At 39.6% G+C, this 27,987-nt stretch overlaps 1 protein-coding gene across 3 annotated transcripts in view; it reads right to left on the bottom strand.

The window, feature by feature from the left end:
- SGCD (sarcoglycan delta) overlaps positions 1-27,987 on the bottom strand; it is a 543,191-nt gene that overhangs the window by 427,150 nt on the left and 88,054 nt on the right. For all 3 annotated transcript variants that reach the window (XM_072023537.1, XM_072023529.1, XM_072023522.1), the window contains exon 2: positions 24,233-24,361. The gene's annotated coding sequence lies outside the window, so the exon portion shown is untranslated. The remainder of the gene's footprint in view (positions 1-24,232; positions 24,362-27,987) is intronic.

The following is a 27,987-nucleotide window of genomic DNA, read 5'->3' as shown; positions in this document are numbered from 1 at the left end:
CTCCACATTTATGTCTCTGGTGCAGCTAGCCAGAGCTCAGTGAAAATATTTTTAATCATCTGTACAGGTCACTGCTTATCTAAGAAATAAAGAATAATTTTAAAATTCAAGGGCATTTATAGCAGATATTTACAGAACTGCAACAGAGGATTTCTTCATGTTTATGGAAGAGTGAAAGAAGTATTTAGTTCCACTAAATTTCCAAACACTTTAGACTGGGTTCTGACACCAGACCTCCTTGGTGTAGCAAGGAGGGATCATTAACTCCAAAAGTTACAGTCTGAGGACAATTAAGCTCAAAAGACATTTCAGAAATTCCTACATAGTCCCAGTGACATTCTAGGTGAGAAGGTGTTTGCAATCCCGGAGAAAAAACAAATAAACAACTGGACACACACTTCCTGGAAAAGCCTCAGGATAACTATTTCTCTGTGTGTAGCCAAGATGCACATATAAATGAGACAAAAAATGATTAGCATTCTTGGAAATGTTGGTATCCACGAGGCTGTACAGGATCCAGTAAGCTGAATGCTAAACCTGATATCTTGGCAACATTAAAACAGTACCCTCTTCCCTGGTTTTCCTTTTGCACACAAAGTTATATAAGCAGGACCCAACTTCCTAGTATTAAAGAAAACAAAGGGAAATTGCAATTCCAGGAGGAAATTGCATGGTGCCATTCTTCAGCTGTGAACTGAGCACTCATAACTTTCATTGCCAACAATCCATAAAACTTGCTGTCAAGCACTCGGAGTCCAGGAGGCATAAGAAGTGTCAAAAAATGCTTTATGCTGTTGCTAACGTGCTACAAAAGGCTTGATCACTAGATTAAACTAAGAACAGGCTGGCACTCTCTGGGAAGAAATTTGGATGAGATCGTAATGGTGGTGAGAAGAAGGGATTTGATTTGTGTAAAATAGGGTGGATTAAAAGGAGCTCCACAGACTGCAGCTCTCCCAATCAAAGGATCCAGACAGACAGAGGGACTGATCAGGAGCTGCAGCTGATTGCGTCCATCTAGCTGCCTGATGGAGGGACTCCGGCTGCCCAAAATAGAGTGAGATAGCAAAGGTCATGCTTCCAGCATTCTGTCCCACCCTCATCCCTCAGATAGATGCAGCAGGTTGGAGCACTCTTCCTTGCTGATCAGTGATTTGAACAAGTACAGCCTCCAGACAACCTTAGTTTGTGCTTGGGTGCCCATGAACCCAAGAAACTCTTACGGCACGCCAAAATTGCTGGCAGATGTGTGTGCTTTGCCTATGGCTGAGTCTTCTGTATCTGGGAGGAATGGAGAACGTGCAGCCCTGCCTCACCCAGTGCTGCCCCTTGGTCCAAGGAAATCCTAGCAATGTGTCAGCTTGGAATGACAGGAATGGCATGAACAAGCTGCAATGCAACGGAGAGCAAGGCCTGCAGCTGGGAAGAACATCTCTGAGCAAGTCAGCTAGCACGGAGCACTTTCACTGAGGACAATTTTAAGGAAGCAGTAAAATGGGACAGAAAAATTGGCACAATATTAACAATATTTTAGTGATTTGCAAAAAATTCCAGGAGGAGACCAGACAACAACTCCTGGTCAAACAAGAACCTTACAACACAAGCAGAACAAAATGATCCATCTTTGGAGGCTGCACACATCTGCAGCTCCTCAGGGCTGGTTACAACCAAGAAAACCCCAGCAAGCTACAACCAGAAAAAGTTGCAAATCTTTCAGGAAACATTACCGTGATATAATCAGAATAGATAAAAGAAGCACAACTAGAGCTTCAGGTTTTTATCTGAAACTCTCATGTAAAATATTTTTGAATGCTAAATGGAATTTGTGAAGCTCCATCGCCTTAACCTCCTCTAATAAGCTGCTCAATAAACTTCATGAAAACATATTTTATGTACTGATAGAATCTCAAAGTATGACAGGCTTTGCAGTTGTTCAGCAGTCAGTTACCAGCTGGATTATGGTCCACTAATGCTGTTAGATTTCTGTAAGACAGAAGGCAGCTTTTCAACCATTTGTTATTTTAATGATGAGGAATCTCACCATAAGCCTTGTTAAAACTTCATTTAATCCATTACAAAAGAAACAAAGACATTTAGAAGTGAACATAAAAAAATCTCAATCTATCTGAGCAGAAATTATAGGGTCTGGGGAAGCTTTAAAGGAGCATCCATGGAATAAAATGGTCCTGGTAATTAAAGAACTGTATCTTTTCAGGTTTGACATTTAGAGACTGTCTTCAACATGGACTGAAGTACTCTGCATGAAAGTACTCATCATGACAGGGAGAAAAAGGGAGAACCTTTACAATGCCGCAACTAAATCACTATCTATTCTAAATATCATCCAAATTTTTGCGCAAGGATGGTTTTTACTTAGTTTTCTTCCAAAAATGTCTCAGAGGAACACAGGGCACAACCTTCCTGTCCCTAGATCATGGGGAAATATTTCCTTGGAGAGATGGCTTCCTTGGCTCAGCAGCAGTCCTAGCAGACAACCCAGTGAGAGGTAAATGTACATCAGAAACACGACTGTCCGGCTAGGAGAGGTGGGTTGTGAAATCAGTTGAAGGAATTTTATGTGCAGCTCAGGGAACTATGGCTGCCTAACTTTTGCTAAGCCTAGAAATGGGACATCGGAAGCAAGCAGGTGGTGGCTGCACTCCTTTGCTACTGCTCTCCCAGTTTACACATTTCTCCTACAGAGACTGGAAGAATTTGCATGTGGTCCCTAAAGAGAAGCAACGATGCCCTGGGCTCCTTGGTCCTTCTCTAGAATGTCCCATTCCAGCTCTGTCACATTGCCTCCTACATACAAGCTGAAGGGTAAAGAAGGAAAAAAAAAAAAAAAACAGAGGCTGGAATAATCTCCTTTTATAATATCCAGAGAGTATTTGATGTAACACATTACCAGAATGAACATTTCTTTTATGGTTAACACATTAAAGGTAGCTCTCAGAGCACTAGGAAATGGCCATTTCTGACTGCACAGAACTACACATTTTTCCAAAGGATAGCACACTAATGTCAGCTCTTACAATTCCATACCTACAAAGCAACACAGCAAATGTTTGCAATCAGTACCTCAACAAACAGGTCCAGATTTATTTTATTTTGCCTGCGCTTATAGGTACATGTGAAATGTTTATCCACAAAAAGGAAGCCTACTTACAGAAAAACATACTGAAATGCTGTAATCTCAGTTCTACAAGATTTTCTAGAACAAGCAACATCATTTATAGCACAACTTTTCATATTCCTGGGGGAAGGACATACTATTCCAAGTCCTGTACCTCCTTCACCAACTCTAATCATGTTCCAAATTGCTATTTTAAGATAGGCAAAAGCTTCCCTTGAGAGTTTTTTCCTTCAAGTATTTCCCCAGAGTTGAGTTTAACTGACCAGGCCATCCACTGAACTGGAAGAAAATTCAACACCACCTGTCAGACCTTCATTCCATTCAATTCATGATAAGGAACAGGGCAAGACCTATCTTTTCTATCTTCTTTCTCCTCTTTATTGAGGAATATGGAAAACATTGCCTAAAGTTTTATTTATCTTTAAGGCCCAGGTACCAAGAAATTATAAATAGTTAGGTTTTTCATTTTGAATACAAAGCAGTAAGCATTAAATATTCCAGTTTTATGTATAAAAATAAATTGCATAGCTTTAGGTCCTTTTGAAACGTTTGATGTAAAAACACGTTACAATGCTCCCGCATTCTTCCATACCAAACCAAAAATTTACGAGATGTCCAGCTGCTTTGAGACCTGATGTCTTCAGCCTAGTTTCCTAAAGAAATAAGGTTTGTGCAGTCACGCTTTTTGTCTGTCTTCTTACACTAACTTCTGAAACAGGCCTCATAAGTTGTTTCTCAAAGAATTACTTTTTCCGGTTCCTTTCCCCTCAAGCTTAGAAAATATTAACATTTGAAATCATTTTACGTAATATCGCTCTTGCAAGAAGCTGCTGAAATAGTAAATTAAGTGCCATCTAGACTGACTAAGGAGTTTTTGATAAGAGAGTGATTTTGAATGAAAAAATGGATACTTAATTCAAAGCCAATTAAAAATGGAATTATAAAGCATCTAGATGAGAATCATATAATAGATATCAGCACAAAGTCTATAAATGAAAATGAAGCCTGGAACTCTTCCAAAGGGTCAGCAAAGTGTTGAAAACTTACTTCACCATAAACTCGAACTTCTTAAAAGCCTTTCCCAAAGATTTTCATAAGACTTCATTAATGAAACAAAGCAGTCATGGACACTATAGCTAAAGCTATAGAAACAGGACTGAGTTCTGAGTAAGAAACTAAGGAGCAGATTTCAAGAAGTGGCCATGTTTCATTGTAGCATAATATTAGCAGCTGTTGTCCCAGTATTCTCTAATAAGATTGTCTGAATCTAGTTCCTAGAATATACAATTCTACCACTCAGATTCTGTTCCTTGTTTACCATAACAATGGGAAATCATTTTTAAGGAATTGCATATGCTTACTACCAAAATAATTAAGAATAAAATTTAACACAAACAGTCCAGCAGAAGATCAAGCAAGAGAAGCTTTAAGGTAGTAACTCTTGTGAAAGCGTATGTACCTTCAGTGTGTCAGAGACTTCCTGGTGACTGCAGAATAATTTATCTACATATGTAAGTATTTTCTTTGAAACTATTGAAATCCATCTTAAAAAGCAGTTGAAGTTCGTAATAACTGATCATTTCCACCTCAAATTGCATACTATATTCTTAAAGAATTCCATCATTACACTCAATTAAACATGTCCAAAGATGCCCATGTACATAGACTACCTCCTAGGAAATGGAGAGGGATAAAATCAGGCAGCTCCTCTCTGTTACTTAACTGATCTACAAATGTCAGATCAAGCCCTTGTTCTTCCAGCTGATGGGAAGAAAAATGGTCTAAACTAATTTTCATTTAAATTTCTTAATGCACTGTACCAGTTGTTTGTCACATCCTGACACGCTGTCATGTTGTTTTACAGCATGATGTATTGTAATATGATACGAAAGGAACATATTTCATTCAGAGAAATACACTAATGCCTTTAGACTCTTGAGGAGCAGACAGGTATTTGCATTATTTCTTAGCACCTGGTCTAGATTTATTAGAACAGGTGGAAACAGTGCAAACTACCTACTTTGCTTTCAAAGAAGTCTGGAAAGCATCACCTTAGGAACTGTCGGGGTGCAGCATGCCCATACACATGCCACTGAATGCACGCGACTATGCCAGGTATTACATCAGCTCTTTGCAATATAGGGCCAAACAACTTCTGTTTAGAAGAATCAAAAAAAACTCTCCTGAAGGTTTTATGTTCCTTCCTGGAACATGAGATGTTTTTTTCTGCTTACACAAGACCTTCTATGCATACTTAGAAGTTACAGCAATATACTACACTACAGAAGTTGTCTTATTTCCATTAAAGAAAAACTTCAAAAAAAAAAAAAAAAAAAGTCCCTAAACTTCAAGAGAAATGGCCCACAGTTTTCCAACAGTCTCAAAATATATCTTTGCATTGTAGGTGAAGTTTTACAGCCATCTGTAATCTCTGCAATCTGCCCACCAGAAGGGGCTGCCTTGCCTCTCTCACTGCTGGCTTTCAGTAACTGCCCCTCGCTGCACACTGAATTGGATCAATTTGCTGCTCTGACTGAAAGCTAAACTTATTTTTTTTACAGGGCTCATTTTTAGTTAGAACAATGGGCAGATACAACTCACTGTGAGACTGCATAAATGTTAAGGTGATAGAAAAAGGGATAGGAAATACAGCACGGTAAGGAAGGAATACTTTTTAATTGTTAACTGATTAAAAAAAAAAACTCAAATTCATAAGCACAAGACTGAAATTGCATATACTGTATCCCACAGTATTTCCAAGAGAAAATACATGCATTGTGTGCATAGTCTGCAACTTTAAAGAGTGCATTCATGAATGATAGCTTGAATTTCAATCAATCACTATTCTAGCCTTTTCCAATTTCTGTGATTCAGTAACCAGACCCATTTCTCATTGGCACTTTTAAGCAGAAAGTTGACAGGTATTGAAAGAATATTCTTTTATTGTTGCCACAAATAAATATTTAAGACTCACAAATAGGATTCTTAAAATGCCCACTGAGCTTTGACTGCAGTCTGAGAAAAGCTGTAGCACAAAACAACACTCCTTAACTTGCACAGCCCACAACAGTATGTGCACTCGATCCAGAAAGATTAAGTGCATACCAGCTAATTGATTATCTGGATCAGTTATACGTGGTCCAGGAGATCTCTGGATCCTTAACACTCAAATTTCACTGAAGTAAACAACAATGCCCAGCTAGATATCAAAAGATTTTTTTATCAGTGAAAATCCCCAGCCCTGCTAATAGCAAATATTTTTGAAGTTGGCCAGTCAACAGAAAGCTTCTTGAAGTGCCAGGTAAAACACCCCATCGCTCTCCCACTCCTAAAACTATTGTAATGTAATGCAAAATGAGCGGATTGTGCTGATTGATATGCTGCAATATACACCCATAACTTGGAAATATTTTCAAGTGAACCTGAAAGCTCCCCATGACTAATGAGCCACTGTTAGATGTGTGCATCCTGATGTGCTCAGGATCAGCAGGAAATACTACAGGAGAGCCTCTTCAGGCAAGAGCAGAAGCTTCTGAATTTACTTCCCCAAGAAATAAAACCCAAGAAATAAAAACCCAGTCTCCTTGCAAGGAGGAGTCTTTTCACAGTCAAGATTTGCACCAGTGAAGTGAGGCAAGAGAGGTGAAACTGAAAAATTTTTTAACTTTTTTTCGGGCAAATAATACTGCAGGTGGGCTCTGCACAGCCCAGCATAATGCCATACCCCAAGCCAAACCTCTAAGCATGCTCTGCATCCATTAGCATTCGTTCAGTCTTACTCCTGCCACACGCTTACTGAGCTATAAGAAGTCAAGCTCTATACCATGATCTTTCAGGCTAGCATGTGTGCTGGGCTGTCTGAAAAGTGTAACACAGCATAACCGGAAAAGTTAACTTGGTCTCCAAGACACAAAGAAAAGAATAACTCCAGTTCTGCCTCAGCTGCTCTCGCACAGTTGTCCCTTCCTATCCAGAAAGACAGATTTCTTCAGCTGAGCACACTTGACAGAGTTGCCAGCCATACCAACCATGCAGACGACTTGTTTGGTGACATATTCTTGCCATCACCTGCAGAAATGCCCTGTTTCCCCAGCAGCAGCTGCAGGATTTGACTGGAGCTGACAGTAGACTGTAACATCTAATGGACTCGTGCAGAGCGCCTGAACGCCTAAGGACTTCTGTCATGTGTCAGTGCCATTTATGTTAAGGGATCCATTAGGAGTGCAATGATCTAAAGAAAGGTCAGCTGTCACAACTAATGCCAGAAGTGTCACCTTTGCTTAAAACGATTTTGCACCAAACTCCCTAGCTAACTAGATGGCGCTGATATCCTTGTCTTGAAGCCAAAGACATGTCACTTTAGGTTGGCACATGTGTAAGGACATCTTTTACTGTTCCAACACAGACACTGAGCTTTTTCTGGATGGGTCTTATCGAAGTCCAGTGTTACTGTCACCAACCCTGACACCTCCGTGAAGTGCTTGGACCTCTTTGGTCTTACACTGGAGCTGGGCATTGCGAGAGCTCTGCAGATGAAACTGCAAAGCATCACAGGAGACGTTTTGCAAGTTTCTAGAGAGAAGAAATGAAACCTATTTCTCTTGCTCCCGTTGCCAAGTCTCCCATAAGAAAGAATAGTTCTGCCCACACTCAGGCCAAAGAAACAGGATGCAATAAGCATAGCAAATTAAATCAGAAATAATCACAAAATTGTTAGCCGAGTTACAGCACGGAAAACAGGATTAGAGGCAAGGCAGAATCACCACGGTGGAATTACCGTTCTGGTGGATGAGCTCGCATGCAGAAGGTAATCCGATTCAGCCTGAAGCTTGCTTCTCTAGAACTGCAACTCCAATGAAAGTTATTCAGGGGTCTGGAAAGCACTAATGCAGAATTGATTCATTCTTTGCTGACAGAGTTAGCGTGTTAAAGACAACGCGTGACTACAGTGTCAAATTTGCAGGGTCAAATTCCAACTTAACCACTACCATTGCAAAAAAAAACATCAAAAATTCACTGTGACTTGAGCATTAACTGTTCCATTCTTTTATATTATGCATGCTATAAAAGAGTTAATGTTCCATAGTCACCATGCAATTACCCACTATTCTAGAATCTTGGTATTTTTTTGAGTACCTGACACGTACCAAAATAATTAGCTTCAGGAGAGGTGAAGTTGTTTGTGCCTAGTTAGTGTTGTTTTTGGATTATTTGGGCTGCAACATTTGCATAATAGCTAGTGTTGCTCATCTATTTGAGTAATAGTGCAATGAAGACTTTAATAAACTATTTTAAACCGCAACAACAGATTGCTAAATAGCCAGAAAATGCTGATGTATCGTTTTTATACTTTCAGTCCTTTGAACTAATTCTGTGAATTATAAAAATAAATTCAAGATCTGGGTGCCTTGTCAAAATGAACTGTGCCTCTATCAAATTGCACTGTTTTATGATAAGAATCAAGTATGGCTTAATCTTGTCAAAGCAGGTTTATGGTGCACTCCTGACAAGTAACCTTAACACACCTGAAAAAGAGATGACATTAATATAATCATCACCCAAGTGCTGGCTGAATGACACCAGAACTCTGATTTTCTGCATGGCACATGACAAAAGGGGGGAAAAAAGAGAAAAGAAAGGGGGAAAACAAAAATCTTAAGGAAGAAAAGGCTGATTCTTGGGCACAAAGTACAGTTGTGCCAAAACTGAAGGCCTGGTTGGAACAGGGGTACAGAAACAGAAGTTAATGAAGGAAGCATGCCTGCACACACACACACAAAAAAAAAAGGTTCGATACAGCTTTTGCTATTTTGTGAATATTAGCTAACATCAAGAAAGTTAATAACCATATTTTCCCTGGAACTAGTAGGCTCAGGTGCAAGAAAAGAAATTCAAAACAATTTTATTCCTAAAGAAACAACTATTTTGACTGGAAATTATCTACCTTATGCTCAAAATTGTGCACATACATAGCATGTTCTCACAAAGCTAGACAGCCTGGTAAAGCCATATTGCTCGTTTCTACTAAGCTTAGGTACTGAAGTTTCCTTGTTTGGAGAGAATCACAGTATGTCTAAGGGAATGCAAAAACGTCCCTCAAACCTAAGGAAAACAAACATGCAGGTAGTAAGGCTTTGTGATTCTCAATTTCTGGCCCTTTCCCTACCACCCATGTAGAAAAAAAGGGAAAAAATATCTTGAAACATTTACGTAGTCACTTTGATTCACCGCTGATCTTGTTCAATATCAGCCTGCTGCATACATGTGGTTCTTCCTCATCAAAAAAATTATAGTGCAGCTGCTCAGAAGTGGTGGCATTTGATGATTTTTGCTACTGAAAATATGTATTTCATGAAACAGAACAAAAAAACATTCAATGAAAGTTGCCAATTCTTATTGAATTCTGTAATGCTTTTTCAAAAGGCAAATTTCAGTGGCAGAAATCAATGCTTCTGAAGGTGGCTCATTAAGGACTTGAAAATGTACACTTCTATTCACAAATGATCTGGAAAAAGAGATGAATAGTGAAAAGAAAAAATTTACAGGCAATACAAAATCATTCAGGATAATCAAATCTAAAGCAGCCCACAAATTATTGCATAAGGAACTTGCAACACTAAGCAACTGGATGATACAAAGGCAGATGTAATCCAGTCTTGAGAAAGGAAAACACTGAACGCTGGGAAAAATAACTATATGTGCACATTGTTAGCGTTTATACTAGCTATTGCCATGCAGGGTAGGGATGACTAGAGGAAAACTCAAAGTAATCCTCAATGTAATCAAAACAGCAAGAGAAATATCAAGGTAGACTCATTGCACCGACACTGCTTACACTACAAGCACATCACAGAATGAGAGAAACCTCAAAACGTGTCAGGAAATTGGAAAGTAGAAACCTGCAAGTGGTCTGTAGTTCAAAGTCATCAAGATGCCGGTTTTGAACTGAGTGGAAGGTGCTTGTGCTTGACATTTCTGAAATAAACCCATCATTTTTCCATTTATCCCAAACCATGTTTTACTGGGAGTGGTGGGACAGGAGCAGTTTGTCTTTTCAGCTCTTCAGAAATATACATTCAAATATGTTTGAGGTTACTGGAAGTGGAAAACCAAATTTCATTCTTGATTGATTTTTTCAGTGGATGGAAATGCTCATTTAATTGTTTTTTAGTATTTGACCTTTCTATTTCATTTGGTTAATCTTTGTGATGATGAAATAGCATTCATGATATTCACACAGGGTAACTGTTGAAAGCTAGAGCATGAATACTGATTTTTCTGCAACATTATGCTGCTATGGACACCCTAGGAATGAAATCAGTTTGAAAAACAGCCTCAGTTTTGATGCTTCTGAGAGACTGATTAAATTTAGTTTTCTTGTAGTCCATGATTAGTCAGGGGAGGGGAGTGTCTGTACAGGACATCTATGGAAATCCATCTTTTGGACCACTCCAGAGCTGCTGAAGCTGAACACAAGGAAAACCCATAAAATAAAAAATTTCAATGACAAACATTTCAAATCAACACTTTCAAGTTATATGAAGATTATTAACTTTCCCAACAGTGTGACAATTCAACGTACAACCTTGTGGAACAGGATGTGAATGGCAAAACACATTCTCTGTTCGTAATGATGGGGCTACAGATGGGTCCACCATACTTTGCCTGCCTTCTTCTGGCACTGTTTTTGACTGGTATCACGTTGACTTCATACATGTGGCCAAGTAATTTAAGAAATACATTTCACATGCTTGCCTTAAACTCATCAGATAAAATATCAGTGTTACCTACCCAAATTACTCGAAGGACTCATGTTTTTCATTTGTATAACCTGGCTGATTACTAACAAATGCTGTTCTCTGGCAGTATAGAAACCATACATACTGTGACTTCTTATGAGCTGAACATTAATAATTAAATGGTTCTGCTTTTCAAAAAAGCTTATCACATGCACAAACACACAGAGGAAAAAAAAAAAACAGTTGTTGGTCTTTGCCTACCACTGAAATTTCCAAGTCATTTACAACAGCCCTCAAAGACGAAGGACACGTCCTACTTTGAACCAGGGAAGATTTCAACCTGAGAAGTGGCAAATATCTTGCTTCACATTTAAAAAAAAAAAAAAAAAAAAACTCCCACTCCATAATAAGAAGCAGTTGACAGGAATCATGTGTACTAAAACAGACACAGCTTCCAAAAACTAATTTGCAACAGATGCAGATTTTCATAAGGATCCTCCATTTGACAGGCATCATTGCTGCTTGACAATCTGCTATTAGTAGGCAGTTCCACAGCACTGACAGGAGCCATCCTCCCAGCTGGCTGTGTGGGTCTGCATGTCCCTGATGTGACCCTGGTTTGTCCCCTGGTCCAAAGATGGGACTTCATGACTGTAAGCTTTAGAGACTTTAAACAAATTTAATCAATGTTACCAGCCTGAAAAGGCAAAACATGAGCTACTCCAGTCTGGTTTGGACTGAGAGTTTCCTTACTGGTTATCTGACAGCATCTCGTACCCACAGTGATGGAATTTTAAGTCCTTGAGATCTTGTGCCTCCCCACCTCCCCTTAAAAAAAAAAGTTTTCCTGGAGCCTTTTATAAGGAAATCAGCACGATTTAAGAGGAAACAATGCTCTCTGCTGCCTCTGCCCACAGAGAGGACAAAAAACAGGTTGGATTTGTTTGGCACTTCAACTATCCCTTTATGCAAAAGGTCAAAAATGCTGCAAAAACATCAGTCATCCGAGCTAACCCTCAGATCCACCTCACTAGGCTGAACAGTCACTTCTGTTTCACAGGAGAAAACAGGGACATTAAACAGAGAAAGGCAGAAAAAGACAGAAAAGGGCTGGTCGCGTGTAATACTAAACCAGTTAGTACTCATGTCTGCACTTGATCACCAGTCTTTCCTACCTTCTATAGCCACTGTACCAGAAACACTTAATTAAGATTTAAAATATAAAATAATAATAAAATCCTGCTGTCTTCTGATGCTTTTTTCTCTGTCCCTTGTCTTCTATATGCATCCCCTCTCACCAGCACACTTATTTCATCAATCCTGATCTGTCTGCCTAGTGCACATAATTTTGTTTTCAGGATGCATTCTTATCAGAGTCTCACACATATAGAAGACAAACTGATAGATGCAGTGTCTTTTAAAAACCAACCCCTTACACGCTTCTTCAAAAGCCCAAGATAGCAAGATGCACAAAAAAAAAAAAAAAATAGAACACTAAAATGTTTGACTCATCTGCTCATTTTAATTGAATGGTCTGTATCTTCAGGCAATTTCATTATTTCCCCAAGAGCATGGAAGCTAAATGAAAGACAAACGTTGTTAACCTCTGACCATGAAAATCAATAATTTTCAATAAAATTTAAGCTAATTTGTCTCCAAAAGATCTCACAAACATCCCGGCACTAGTATCATGTACTCTGGAGCTAATCAGATAGGGGATATTACATTTTTTCCAGAACGTTTTTTCCAACTTAGATGCGAAGCCCTCAATTTTACTTAAAACTACAGGAACCCTTGCATGTATATGAACGGTAATTACTCTCGCAGCCACGGATAGTATGAGCAAACTATCCAGCTTGCCCTGTACTCACAGCTACTCTAGAGTGACAGTGCAAACATTTCAAAGAGCGCTGCTCTTATTTTTAGTTCTGCTTAGGGTCATCGATTCTTCTTCAACCGCAGAATTGATTTCTACAAGTTCATGTTACACACTTTATCTTACTGAATTCTGCAACCACTGAATGCAAAAGTACATTCCTGATTAAAAAAAAAAAAAAAAAAAAGCCAACCTTTCCAACACCACATGCTGGAGAAAGCTGAACACGGGCTTGTTTCCGTGGCTGCACAAAAACCAAAGGGTAAAAGAAACGCTTAATATTTATTCTAGTTCACATTCTGCCCAGAGAACAACAGGAACTGTGGCAGTCTGCTAATGAAGTGCTTAAGCTATCAGATTCCTCCAAGTGCCAGGGAGAGGATATTTGTATAGATCCCTGCGATATAACAAGAGGAAATCCGTTCCCTACCTTAGTGGAGCATAAAATACATACATTTCAAAACAGAACTTGGTGTTCTGCGGAAAGAACAAATATAACATTGCTGAAGCGTGGCAAATACTGATAGGAAAAATAGATCAGTGAAGAGTAAAAGCAAGCAGTTGCCCCAAATATAAGAGACAAATCCCCACTGGAATTCTACCAAGGTTAAGGGAACAAAATCAGCTTATAGCAGAACCATCACCATTAATACAAGAATTGATCTTTCTAATTCCTGGGCAAGGTTGGACACTAGATTATAAGGCTTCAGAAACAACATTTCTGAAGGAAAATAATAGCAATAGGAACATCCACAGGTCATTGGGGAACAAGACTCTCCAATAGCTCTCTTTGAGAAGGGAAATTTCTCAAGCACATCAAGAGAAAAGGGAATAAATAATAAAAATAAATAAAAAAATAAAGGCTCAGTGGGCATACTATCAGATCTCAATGAACACATGGTGCATGTACATAGCCAATCTAAGAGAGTGAATGAGTATCCAAAATCCAGCCCCAAAATTTGCACATGTAGTCCAACTTTTGACCACTTTCAGATGAAAACAGTAAGAAAACGGGATCCATTGTCAGCTTCCTTTATGACTTCACATTCAGACTGGAATTCCAAAACACATCACACGGGATAGCTCCACATCACACCATGAGAAACAGAGTCACAGTGTACCCAAAGCAATGCTTTCTCTGGGCATAAGACCTTTGCAAAGGAACTGAAGATATTAAAGCAACAGATAGAACATTCACTTTCAAAGGACAAAAGAAAAAAAAAAAAAAAAGGAAATATAAGCATTTAGGTTTTGCTCCTCCATGACCCTGAAGTCCCCTCTGCTGGAAGGAAGACCAGACCTTCTTGAGCACTTCAGCCTTGGCTGAGCACTGAATGTGATGACACGGTAAGGCCAACTCCTTGCCACAGAAGCCAGTCTGAAACACCCTGGTTCACTACTCACAAGGAAGTCTTTACTGCATGACTGCTTTACCTTCACTGTATTTCTTCTGTTTTAGAAGTCCCTCACCTAACTTACGCTCTTGTTTAAGTGAGGCACTTCCTCAGGTTATTCAGCCCAGTAAGAATATTTCTTTTGCTGACTTTGAGAACCTTGGTGGAAGAAAAACAAATAAATTAAACGAAAGGTCAGGGAAAGTTGCAGTCACCGCGCAGCAAATTCCTCCAAACACAGCTGAACATTTTGCAGAACCTTAATGAGAAACAATCAGCTTGCTACTCTGACAGCTCAGTTTAAGGAGTAAAACACTGACTACCGTGTAGCTCGGTAATGTAGACAGCAAAAGCTACATGATGAGATCCTTTTTGGTGACTCAGCACAAGAGAATGGGGAAAGTGCATGGCTTGCAGAACAGCAGGCAAACCACACCCCGGCTCAACTTTCTAAAAGTCATAGAGGAAACTGACAAGAGAACCCTTTTCTAACTTTTTTTCAGATGAAAGTGGTCAAAGAAGTTAGACTTCACATGCTTAAAATTATGGATGAAGGGTATCCTGCATGGACAGATCACTGATCTTCCATGGCAAAGAGTTTGCTGCCTAAGAAAGCAACAAAATCTCAAAATTAAAATTAAATACAATTGTATTTAGCCATTGTTCCACATTAGGTAAGAAAAATCAAAATATATTAGACATTGGATTTAGGTTAAACAAAATTTGTCTACTATTAGACAGAAAATAAATCAAAGAAAAGTTCAGTTGGATTTGCCATCAAGAATCTGTTTTTCATGAGTAAAAAGAAAAGGATTTTTCTTACTCAAGAAAAGGAGAAGAAAGCTTATCAAAAATAAACTATGCAGAAAAAAAAAAAAAAACATAATGATTTGGATTTCACATTCCTTTTCTGGAAGATCACAACAGACAGTGACCCAAATTACAACAGGTTCTTGCTTCTTTCCAGATAACCGAGAGTACTGGTAATTTAATTCCAGCTTCACACTAATTTTTTGTCTGAAAGGCTTCCTATTTCAAACTGGATTGAAAACTCTCTCAGTACCAGGCAGTGCAGCATACTGAATGCCCCCATCAAGTCAAATCAAACCAACTGACCTCACATCATTTTCCCAAATGCTTCTGGATGTTTTCATCACACTGCCCCCGATAGGATTTTTACTGCAAGATTCATAACAACTAAAATCTTTGGCAGTGAAGCAGTGATTGCATGTCAATTATTCTACAAATATTATCCATAAATGTTCCATATTACAGAAAGCACTTTGCTTATGCTGTGGTTGAGAAACTCAAGCAATATCAAATAATTTTCCCCACTGACAGCTATATCTGCTGCTTAACAGAAAACAGCTTTCGGTCTGGAAAGTAAAAGTACTTGTCTATCTGATCACTGTAAATCAAGCAGATCTTTAATTTTTCTTCCAAAAGTTTTGCTCAAGGCATCCTATGGGCAAAGTGAACAGTTGAGAAGTCAGTCTAGAGATTATAGCAGGAACACTATTGTTTAAATTTCTGGAATCTACATTCAGTTGTACACCAAATGGTACAAAGGTTAGCATAATACATTAATGTTTGTAAAATCATTTTACATGCTATATCCATCTAGGCACTAGTGTTGTTACACTCAATTTTGGAGAACTGAGTTCAAACCATTATGCGGAGCAGCAATAAAAATAATCTTGTTGGTTTAGTCTGATCTAGCAAAGTGAGTGTTTCAGTGTGCGTAACCAGCAATTAGCAATAATTTTGGAGCCTTCTTTATCTGAGATCCAACGTCGCATACTCTCATGAGACTTTTTCAAAGGCTGTACCATTCACTTGCTTATAAAAATCTCAAATTGAGCTTGTACCCTGCACATACATATACACACACTCTAACATTGATCATCTGGTTACAAACCCTCTGCTGAAACTATTTAAAAAAAGAATGCAAAAAAGTTGTACAATCTAAAACAATGACAAGAGAGCTGTCTTACTCTAAGGGGCACCACAAGTGTGTGAACATGAGTTCATTCAGAAACTCAGATGAGGAAAAGTTTCAAAGTACTAATCACCCAATAAGCAAAGAATTTTTTCTTTTACTCTTAAAGTCACACCCATTTTGTAATAATTTGAACCCACTAAAAGTCATTCTTCTGGTTCCTTAGGCAAACCGATATATCGCTCATAAGGACTGCAATCACACTTGCATAAGCAGCCAGCAGAGAGACCCAAAGGGCTTGGTGGAGATGCTGCACATGAGCTCAAACCTGGCCAACCACACTGCATCCCATAGGCACTGAGAGCTTTTTTGGGCCTTTTTTTTTCTTTTCCTACATTGCTGTGCAAATTTAAATTGGAGCTTTCAGAACCAGACTTACCAGCACAAAACCCTTCACAAACCAACTGTTCCCAAGAGTGCTCATCATGATCCAAGGCCTCTGAAGACAGATTCTGCCCTCAGTTTTATACACCGTGACTAGGGGTGCTGAATCTTGCAAAGTTGAATTCGGACAGAGAAACAATGGAGAATTCCAGACACTTCCCTGAGAGACTGGAAGTGTAAGATGTGTGAAATGAACCTTAGCTTAGCAGTATCCCGGCATGACTCTTACTGAGTTCATTAGAAACAAAACACAGCACACTCAGGTATCTCCTTAAATACCTTAAACATTTTCCAGCAAAAGAAACGGATTTCTCATCACATCCTCTGAGCTTTCAAATGCCATACTGATATTTTTCTTACTTTTTTTAAACAATAAAATAAAATAAATACTGCAGGTGCAGGTGACATAGGTTTCCCAAATGCCTTAAACATTTGTTTATATTAGGAGACCTGTCAGATTTCATAGATTCATAGCTTAAATTTATAGCAATTCTAGGTCAATTCTATTAACAGGAACCAATAATAATACTAAATGAACCAATTTGTTATCTTCCCATGTCATCCTGGAAAACTGGCTGTTTGAGTGCTATTTGTTTTATTATTGTGACATTGGTAAAGAAGATTTAAGGATCTAAATGTGCACACGTGGATACATAGCACAACACAAAGTTGTGTGTCAGTGTCAGCATGGCTCATAAGCAACCCTTCCAAAATTATCCTCATTCATTTTGCATGAAAAAAAGCAGGTTGACGTTCATTTTCTGACACCACTCTTCCTTCACACTATCTGAATCTACCCTGCTTACGGTCAGCTTGTACGTTACAAAAAATTATGCACAGCAATTTGAAATTGTTTATAGAAAAAAACAACTAAGTTAAATTTCACCAACTTCTGAAATGCAAAAGGGCTGTTTTCTGCAACAGGGCAGTAACTCAGGAAAGCACTAAATATATGCTCAAAGTATTTTCCCTTCTGGTATAGTAATTACGGTGTTTAAGTGATTCATTCAACGGGGGTGGACATCCAATTAGAACAAAAGTGTACAAATCACAGGAGTTATTTTCAATTGAAAATAAAATCAACAAAATGGAATTTTTCCTTCTAAATTTCACATAAAAATACAAATTTATTAGGTCTCGTTTAAAGATATTGAAGACTATCAAAAGAACATTATTCCAGCATTGATTCAAAACCATGGGGTGCACTATCAGCATAATTAAAATGAAAGTATCTTGAACTATTTTCCTATCCTGCTTTCATATTATTGTCTAATTGTTCAGAATGTCTGTTTGTTATGGAGGCAAAGTAATTAAGCACAGCACGTTGAAACAAGGGGGATCATAAAGCCAGAGCTGGCTGCATTACCAACACAGATATCAGCATAGAAAAACATTAAAGAAAGGATTGGAATTGTAATTGAAAATAATTGGATGATCCACTTCATTTGGCTGACATCAGGACCATTTATGAACTTCAATGCTCTTTAGCCCTGGATGCTCCCTGCTCACCTGTGCTCTTAAAATGGATCTTTTCAAGGGAAATTCTGGAACAACGTTAAAGATTTGTTTGCATTATCATTGCCTTGTCAGAAGGCCTCAGCATTATCATTCACCTTGAAAGGCAAGTGGTCTAATACTTAGGTTGCTACATACAAAAAAAAGAAAAAAAAAAGACTAAAAGCATGAAAAATACAGACTCCTATAAAGCCCAGCACAACGTGGCATCCATTGGAATCAATGTATTTCCTCTCTCATTAGCTGCTGACAACAGAGATCTCCAGCAAGAACTACTCTCCTTAGAAGAGTTAAGACAGCTCCTCCTGGAGGGAAAATAATAATAATAATAATAATAATAAAGAATATATTGTTCTATGTCTTTTTGTTAACGTAACAATTAAGCTGAGACCTGATTTGGAAGCGAGTTTAAGAGCTTCAACAGAAATACTTCATTGCTGTCTCACAGGAACACAAGCACCTCGCATATCTCCAGCTCTCAGCAAGTTGTGACTGCACAACTCTTTAATTTTGTAGGTCACAACTTGGCAAAATCAAAACTCACCACTCAGCAAAAAACAAATTTGCAAGTCAGCGGTGTGGAAACGGCCAAGTAACGACTTCCAAAATTACTGAATCGTACAGCCTCTTCAAGAGCCTAGCACTTCCTAATGATCATCTCTCAAAATTCAGAGCTTAGCATGGTGAGAGCCATGCTTGTTTGCCTAAAGCCCTTCAAAATTCCAGAAGACTGGAGCTTCACCACTCTCAAGCTAGTGCCACCAGTGTGAGCCCTGGGAAACATGTAACTAAAACAGAAATTTAATAGAACTGTGCACATGAGATTTAGAGGGTCACACAAGTCCCATCTGCAATGCAAATAATTGTGCCCATAATTGGTGTTTTTTGTCAAAACATAATAAAAGGCTGGTAAGAAAAGAACAGGTGCAAATTGCCTACTCTGGGATGAAATCAGGATTATACCATCAAGCCAGAGAATACCAGGGAAAAAGGTGAAAAAGGAGGGAACAAAGAAAAATCAAAGACAGTTTCTAAAGAAGTGTTCTCTACTGCCCAGACTTGTGCTTTATAGGGCCCACACAAGAGCTGTTGGAGGGGTTTTTTAGATTTAAATGGCAGCTTGAGGGCTGTTGGGTGGTGAAGTTTGAAAACCAAACCTTATATAACTTGTTCTAACAGCATCAGCACACCTGCTTCTGGAAGATGCTGCTCCTGCTCCCTGCCTGGACACGTGCTGCAGAACTGGGTGCACTGGGGAGATCATTAGTGCAGGCCCTTGAGCAATTAAGTCACGGCTGCTGACCTTTCTGAAGTCAGCTGATCAATCTGCAGCACTCTCCTAAAATTGCAAGTGCTGTTTATTGCTAAATAATTTACGTAGTTTCCTAGCAAACTGTCTGCACAGTTTATGTTTATAAAATGAACTCTCCCACATGGACTGTTTTAACACACCCTTGGGATCTCTTCAAACCAACAGCCCTCCACAGTCATGCAAAGGTTAAAATAAGGTTAAGTCAGAGCATTTAAATTCAGCAGAACAGTATACTTATTCAAACGCCCTTGCCTGAAATTATGCATCAGCCATGAGAGTGGCAGCCGTGTCTAATCGGTGTAGAAGCAGACTGGGACCAGCAAACACCCGATGTGCAATCTGAGCTCATCAAGCCCTTCTCAGATCTTGCCTTCCTCAAAAGGAGCTGGAGACATTCCCTTCAAGTGGGACAACATGAACTCACCACTGGCTTGGGTGGGGGAAAAAAAAGACATATCCTGGTCTGTTTTAATGATCCTGAAGCCAGAAATGAACCACCAAAATGTTGGCTGATGGAGAGAGGAACTATAAAGCTCCTCAGTAAGAGCTTTAATGCCTTGTGTAGATTTTATTCTGAGACAGGATTAGAGAGGGCAGGGGAGGGAGGAAAAAGGAGCCAGAGGCACGAGGGAATTTGGAGCAAGGCATCTGAGAAGAGCCTTGGGGAGCAGAGGAGGGGGCTGTAGGTCGCAGCAGGAACACAGCTACCCACCAGTACTTGGAGTGCCACTGCTGCTGCCTGCACCTGGCCACAGCATGGAGCAACATTGCAGCTCTCCACACCAGGACCATGTGATGCTCACAGCAGTGCTGCAGCAGCAGTGGGGAAGGATTGCAGCTCACAGTAACAGCTGGGTTCCTGCTCCAGGGTGAGTCTGGAGCAAGCCATTTTCGTTGTGCCACTCTGCACATCAAGAGATATTTACCACTGACCTCAGGTTCAGCAAGCTCCAACCACTAGATCAGAGTCCAAGCAGACAAAGCGAGACACAAGGTCAGGGTTTACATCCTGTCGAAGCTGTAAACTCAGCGCAGCCTTGGGCGAGTCACTCAGGTCTCTCATATGTCACAAGCCATACAGCCTAGCAAGTCCTCTTTCAGGAGGGAGGTGGTGGAAAAAAACGAAAGCTGAAGGTCGAGTTTAGCAGTTTCCCAAGGAGTCACTTATTCCAACATCTTAAAGACTCACACAGTGCTGTACTTTGCTGTTCTCCATTTCCTCCCTGAAGCGTTTCATCCACCAGAGCCAACACACGCGGCTGTTCCCAGCTCCGCACCTCTATGCCCCAAGCACCACATGAGATCCCTGCTCAGAGCAAGGTGATGCTCAGCACCTCATCCTCAGAGATAAACAACTCAAAAACCCACAAAAGCACTGAACGTTTCTTTAGTTTATTGACAAAACAAGCATCTGCTTTAGCAAAGCACTGAGTGCTCACCCTGATGTTTGAGAAATAAAGCAAGAACTTTTGGAGTTTTCTAGCTTAGCTCTAATTTATTTTTTAAAAGAAAGTTTCAAATTTTTGAAAGTTTCTTATTTTTGGTTGGATGGTTGCAATTATTACTTAGCACTTTTTGGTGTTGTTGCTACTTTATAAATGTAAATTCTGCTGAGCTTCAGACAGACAATACATCCCCAGGCTCTGGTTGTATTATCCATTAGACACAATGCAGTTTGGTTTTTAATTTTTTTTTTCCTTACTGCTTATCCCTTATTCTCAGTCTTAAGAGGAAAGCAGATATGAAGTGCTCTTTCATTTGACCCCCCCCCCCCCCTTTTTTTGAGACAATTTTAAGAATACTAATAAGGAAAATATATATATTTTTAATACTATCTTAAGAAAATTAAGCTTACCGGAATTCTCACTTCTCATCTCAGCCAAGACATGGTTACTACAGATGACATCGCTAAACCTCATAACATTGCATGAATGCAGAAAAATCTCTTTTCCTAGGCTCTGCATATGTGTAGTGATAACATGGGATCTTGAAATTCGTAGCAACCACTTGGGTCTTCCTATTCATCTTTGGCTGCTGTGGGAGTGTTCTTTATTATACATTTTTCAGTGTCTTGTCTGGTCTAGTTTTAAACGTGCCAGACACTGAACTACTGCCACATGCCCCGGGAGACCATTTCATAACACAATACATCTCTCTGTCAGAAGTTTGGCTGATAGTTGATCCAAGTTTTCTTTTATTTCATGACTTCACTTCTCCATTACACTTGCTATCTGCAAATAATTCTTGCCTCCCCGGTGATTCTTTACTCATACACCACACTGTATGATCCTAAAATTTCTGTATAATTATTTGGGCTCATAACTATTTTGTTGCCTTCCTCTGCATTCTTTTATCAGGAACACATTAACTAACAGGGAGTGAGATGTTTGAAATTAGAGGTGTTCTCTGTGTAGCAGTGCCTCATTGGAGGAGTACAAAAAAAAAAGCAATAAGAATCCAGAATAATGGAAGATCTAAGGAATTTATTTCTCAATATAAGAAGACCATGGGCTTTAATTAGAAGACTTTGTGATCCAAAATTTCTTGGAAATATATCAGCTTAGACAAGCCCTTAGGAAAGTCAGTCTGTGGTCAAATCAGACAGATTCAGCCACTCCAAAATAGCCAAAAGTTGTTTTCCCAGATCAGCACTCCATTCCAATGTGCTATGAGATTTACACTATGTCATTGCACATATACCTCTAACTCCTAATAGGTTTGTTTTGCTTTGTTTTTTGTCTTCCTAATTTAATATAAATAATTGTTCCTTAATCCAAGAGGGATGTAACATAGCCCAACACACTGCCCAGCCAAGGGGATAGTCAGGTTCTGTTCTCTGTTTGAATCAAGCAGACTTAAATGTTAAATGAGTACCATCACTAGCTGGACTCAGCTAATCTGGAATGAGACTTGATACACAACACAGAAGTGCAAGTTAGCATCAATCAGACTGAGCACAAACCTCTGGCATCAGAGAGAGCCCCCACTGCTCAGGGCTGGCTGCAGCTGCAGTTGTGTGAATAATGGCATGGGGAGAGATTGTTCCTGAAAGAAAAGTTAATAGATTGCTACTCTGAAGAACCAGTTGTGCTGCTGTCTCCCCTGAAAGCTGTTGGAATTAACACAAAAAGATTTCAAGATATTTTTGATAACAGCATCAACAAATTCTTCCTGAGGGCCTTTTTCTGTTAGATTCAACCACCACAGGTCATAAGTATTTCCTTAAGAGGAAGCCTGCAATTAACAAAAAACATCCCTGAATCCCATGTTTATTTATTGTTCATTTTTAGCTTACCAAGGTTCAGAAATGATAACATATGCCTTCAGTGACTAACTGCCACAAAAAAAAAAAAAGTAAATCGAATACAAAGAACACTCTATAAGCTGTTGTAAAATACTTCCAGATAATAAATCCTGAAAAGCCAGAAATAATTTGCATTAAATTACCCCCCCCCCAAAAAAAAAAAAAAAATAGAAATCTCAGCCAATAATTCAGCAACATCTACTTTGAACCTGGAGTCTTGTGCATGTTTGTAAACTTAGTGCACTTTCCAGAGAAAATACTTTTTTCTTTTAGTCTTTTCATCCTCTTGACTTCAGTTCAGCTGATAGCCCACACCATCACAACTACTTTAGCTACATTAGCTCACTCGTGTAATGTCACCTCCTGTTAGTACCAGGCAGTGAAGAAAAAAAAAGACATGACATGATGTAATACTACATGGCCTTGCTGAATGTAATGCAAGTTGTCAGAGGATTGTAGGGATAGGCTTTAAACGGAAAAAGGAAGATCTATTTGTGATGTAGTTAGTGAGGAGCAGGCCTTAAGTATCTCAAATTTATCCTGCAATATTCCCCAGGAAACCACACTTTTCATTGACTATGTGAAACTTTTATGAGCTTCATTCTTCCAATCTTCCATATTTATCTTTTACTCTACACAAAATAAAACCAGTTTTCCCCTACTTTCACACAGCTCCATGACTTTCTCACAAGGAATTCCAGTCCCTATAACCAAAGTCTGGAGTATGAGAAGTTCAAACAACAAGCTTCCATCGAGTCTCCCATGTAGGGCACTCAATGCAATAACTGTCCCTGACATGAAAAGCTTGTAATAGAGAGCCTCAGACAACACAGAACGCACCCTGCAAACTGCACATCAAGAATTGAAATAAAAGCAAGCTAAGGAGAGGCTCCTCTGCTTTCCTCCCTGGGATTTCTTTCACTCCAATGAGACCCCATTTGTATTAAGGTACTATTCAACAAGGAAAATGGCCAAGCCTCAGTGCAGATCACCTGTAGGAAGGGTTGTTTAATTCACGGTGAGTAAATGCAGCAGCGTAGCCACAGCAGAGAAAAAGAAGTTTTAAGAAACTGGAGACTCTTTTAAGCTAATCAACATCTCAAAAGTTCAGCGTTGTTAATTTAATGAGTAATCTAGAACAATAGTTCTGTTAGATATTGAGTGAAGTGTCTTAATTGGGAATATACCATTACTTCTCATTTCTTCTTATTTAAGCTTGATTTGCAATGAGGATTGGAAGCACCTCGCCTACTTCCCTTACTGAAACTTTGGAATCATAACAGCAAGCAAGTTTAAGGTTCAAATTAAGATAAAGAAGGAAAAGAAGAAAAAATGGATGGAAAAAAAATCAGAAAAATCTTCAAATGATAGGCCTAGTGAAGTACTTGCAGACCTTGTTAAAATTTGATGTCAAATATATAAGCTACTAATGAGACTTCCCATTTGCCACTTTTGCAGAGAACATGGGGTGGTTCAGCAAGCCTACAGCACTCTGCTCTCCATGTGCAAACCCAGTGAATTAATCTGTCCATGAACAGAAGCTGGCAGTGTCCAGGAGCAATTAAACACTTACTTTCTCGTTTCACTTGAGAGTACTGTATCCTTCAGCTTGAGATGCTCCGAAGTTCACAGACCAGATTCAGGCTTCTGATTTTGACACCAATCCCTTGGCCCACCTGGCACTTTGTTCTGATCTGCAAACCTGTAAAGCAAAAATGAGAAAGGAGATTAAACAAATGCTCAGTTCTGAAATGTCTTTGAGTTGGAAAAGCATTCTGGAGAGATAACAATAATCAAATACTTTCTATTTTCATCTCCCTGATTTCACTGCCTTTAGGATGAAGAGCAAGTCAGTTTCTGTGCTGTTGCCCAGGATTTCTTTTCACTGCCAAAGGGATTTATATACATGTAAGAGTTTCAAGGAGTATCTCCTGCTACACAGCCTTTTAATCTGATGGTTATTTTTTTACCGTGGTCATCAGTCCATAATGACACCACTAGTTTGTAGGGACAAAGCTATAACTGAGACCCATGTGATGCTTGCATGTGGAAATAATACAACTTTCTATAAGCGCTCATGCAGTTGGAAGTTACATGCATGCTTTTCTTCAGAGCAAGCAAGTCAAAAGCAATTTGTCTGACTAGAGATATTGATCAGACCCAAAGAGACGACAGCTGGGTAACTGAGGAGTAGGGCCAGGATGTCAGTATGAGAAGAGATGTCTCCTGCTGAAAAGTGGCGATAGGTACTTTATCATCTGTGGAACACAAAGTGGTTAGTGGAGCAAAGGAGATGCAAAGTCATAGTCGATGGGTGTTCACCTCCATCCCTTCTAACTGTTGACTTCTGTGCAAAAGCTCCATCTTCTCACCAGCCACATTCATTCGTGTAACATACAAACAAACAGAAAACAGAAGTAGCTAGCGCTCCAGCTAATAACAGACTGATGTATCTACTCCTACCACATGCAATCGAGATTTGAAATTACATAGCTCTCATATCTCTGATGAAGATGATAGAAATTGAAATGCTACTTTGGGGTTTTTTTATATTCTTATTTCATAGCACAGTTGCATGAGACATTATCTGATAACATCAGCACCCCATCCCCACCTTTCACAGAAAAGGGGTTGTTAGAGGCTTGATGACAGAGCGGAGATCCCTGCCCTTGCTTGCATCTCATTCAATTTCAAGTGTTATTCCAGATCACTGGCAGTCACACTGGCGTGAGGCAGCTGCTGCCCCAGGGTTGTGCGATGCAGGTGCTTACAAGGCTTCTGTACAATGCAGGCTAGCCCGGGAAGCCCTCAGACTGCAGCATGCTGCCTACTGCAGTGGTATGAATTTTTTAAATAGTAAGCACTCTCTAATGAACGAATCAAAGTTGAACCATTCAGACGTTTACATCCCCTCATATACGTAGAAATACCCACCATCACCTCATCAAAGTTCACCTGTAGAAGATACAACATGCTATGCTCTCAAATAGAGCAACAGCCATTTTGCGAGAAGATTTTTTAAAAAATCATAGATTACAATGCTTTTTATATTTTTTCTGGCAACTCCACAACTTCTGTGATAAACATCTCCACAGTGCTGAGATTAGAACTGGCTAAGATTTCTGAAGACAATGGGTGAGTTTGGGTGCATTACAGGAGTCCCTGAAAGAGGGGAATGCTTTTCATAGAATGCAGTTCCCTCCTCTCTGCAGTTTGAGTCTGTTAAGCCAAGCAACTTGGGTCACCAATCACCCTTCAAAATCCTGGCTGTTCATCACCACAAAACGCATTTCCATGAAGGGAGGAAAGGCTTTAGCATCAAAAATATGTAAATATACCCAATAAATTTGTTCCTAGGATGTGTTTTTTAAAGTCAGAAAACTAACTGTTACTGCCAGCCTCTTTGCAGGGGCTGTAAGAGATGATCATTTTCCCTTGTAATGGTTCTGACATAAAGTGTGTATCAAAAACTGCATACTCTTCATATCCATCCAGCTGTGTTGAGCAATAAACATGATAATTATGCAGATAAGGCTTAAATAAATTCCTATACCTAAGGGCAGCTGAATGCTTTTTTAAGCAAAACAATAATTAACCCTCCATAGGGCTGAATGAGCACAGACCTTTGCTCCTTCCTAAGGTAGGAAACCTGTGTCTTGGCACCTCCCAGGCGTCTGTCACAGATATAAACGGGTCAGCGTACTTCAGAGGAAACAGCTCCAGGGCTGTTCCTTGGGAGGTTCCCAAAAAGGTCAACAACAAGATATACTTGCTGCTATGTCTTGCCTCTGGGATTTGAGGTGTCTTTCAAACAAATGTCAGAGGAATCACAGGTGATGAGAGAGAAGAGTGTAAACTTCCAGTGGAAGTACTTGCAGAAGAACAAAGAGGAGGTATGAGATTGGCAGTAAACAAAGATCCTTGCAGTAAACTCAGAAGCCCAAGGGCTCAGAAGTACGATCAAGCTATTGCAGTGTAATGAGCTAGCACACATTGGTTGATCTGCAGTAACTGCTCATATGCACACTCTTAGCTCACAACAAATATGAAGATTTGTTTATCTTAACCTCTTTCATTAGGTTGAGGCTAATGTGTTTTACTTTGGATCTGTGACAAGCCAAGCATCTGTACAAACTGTTACTGCTTGAAGGAGCCTGCAGACCATGTTGATCTGAAAGGATAAACAGGACCAGTTCCTTGTCTTATATGGCCAGTCACCACCTTACTGAAATGCCTTTGTGGCTCTCCTCACCATCATGTGTGACTATTTCAATCATAAAATATTTTGGTATAGACTTCATTTTCATACAAAAGGAAAATACTGCCTGTTATTTTCAAACATAGTGTAGAATTAAAAGGCTTGCCCAATGCCAGACTGTCCCCCATAACAAATGAAAGTAATAAATCCTACACGCATTTGCTTCCCCTCCTTTTTTCATCATTCTTGGCCATTCTTTAGCCTGAGACTAAACACTGAAAGGAGTCCAAAATTACCTCCATCCATATAGCTTCAGGCTTTAAAACCAGCAGAAGAAACATGGGAACTGCCATAATGGTTATGTGCTCTTGGGGTCTAACCAAGTATCTGAGAGTCATCAGCTGCAGATGCACAGAGAAAAGGACTAAATTCATCTTTCTATGATTAGGAACTGGGAGAAGTCACCAGTCCCAGAAAATTCTGCAACACTGTGCTTATTAGTCAATGCATTTTCCTTCTGCAGTGTTTCCCAATGGGTTTTGGAAGCCATCCAAACTTTTTATCCCCACCAAATCACAGGGCAACAAACTCCACAGTTTTGTTCTGCACTATGTGGAAATAATGCTTCTTATGAGTTTTTAAACCCTCTCAATGATTTCAGTACTCCCTAATTCCCTTGGTAAGAAAACCAGTGACTAAACCTCTTGCACTGCCTCCCCACCACTCATGGCTTTCCAGCTGGCTGCTGGAGCCACTTCGCAGCACTGACCCACTGCAGCCTTGCCTGGAGGGATAGTGCCAGGAACAGGGGACAGGTGGTGGGCTCTGAGCTGGGACTGCTCTTGAATCACTGAGAATATGGAGCCATGGCTCCTATTTAACAAATATCCCTGATCAGACCTGCAAAAATTTCTCAGCTCTATGCCAAAAACAAACAAACAAACAAAAAACTTTCCATGTGGCTCACTCATGGCAGCACCACTGCTGTCTGTCACTCTCATCTTGGTAATATCCCTGCAGTATTGAGCTGAGGACAAAGACATGACCAGACCCTCACTCTGCAGTTTGCTGACTTACCTATAAATTTTGAGCAGAGACATAATCCTCTCATACTCCAGAGGGAGGTTTTA

This window comes from Anas platyrhynchos, chromosome 14 (assembly GCF_047663525.1).
Source record: "Anas platyrhynchos isolate ZD024472 breed Pekin duck chromosome 14, IASCAAS_PekinDuck_T2T, whole genome shotgun sequence".
In the NCBI taxonomy this organism is placed as follows: Eukaryota; Metazoa; Chordata; class Aves; order Anseriformes; family Anatidae; genus Anas; species Anas platyrhynchos.
Note: the sequence above shows the minus strand (reverse complement) of the source record. Positions and strands in the feature narration are given on the sequence as shown.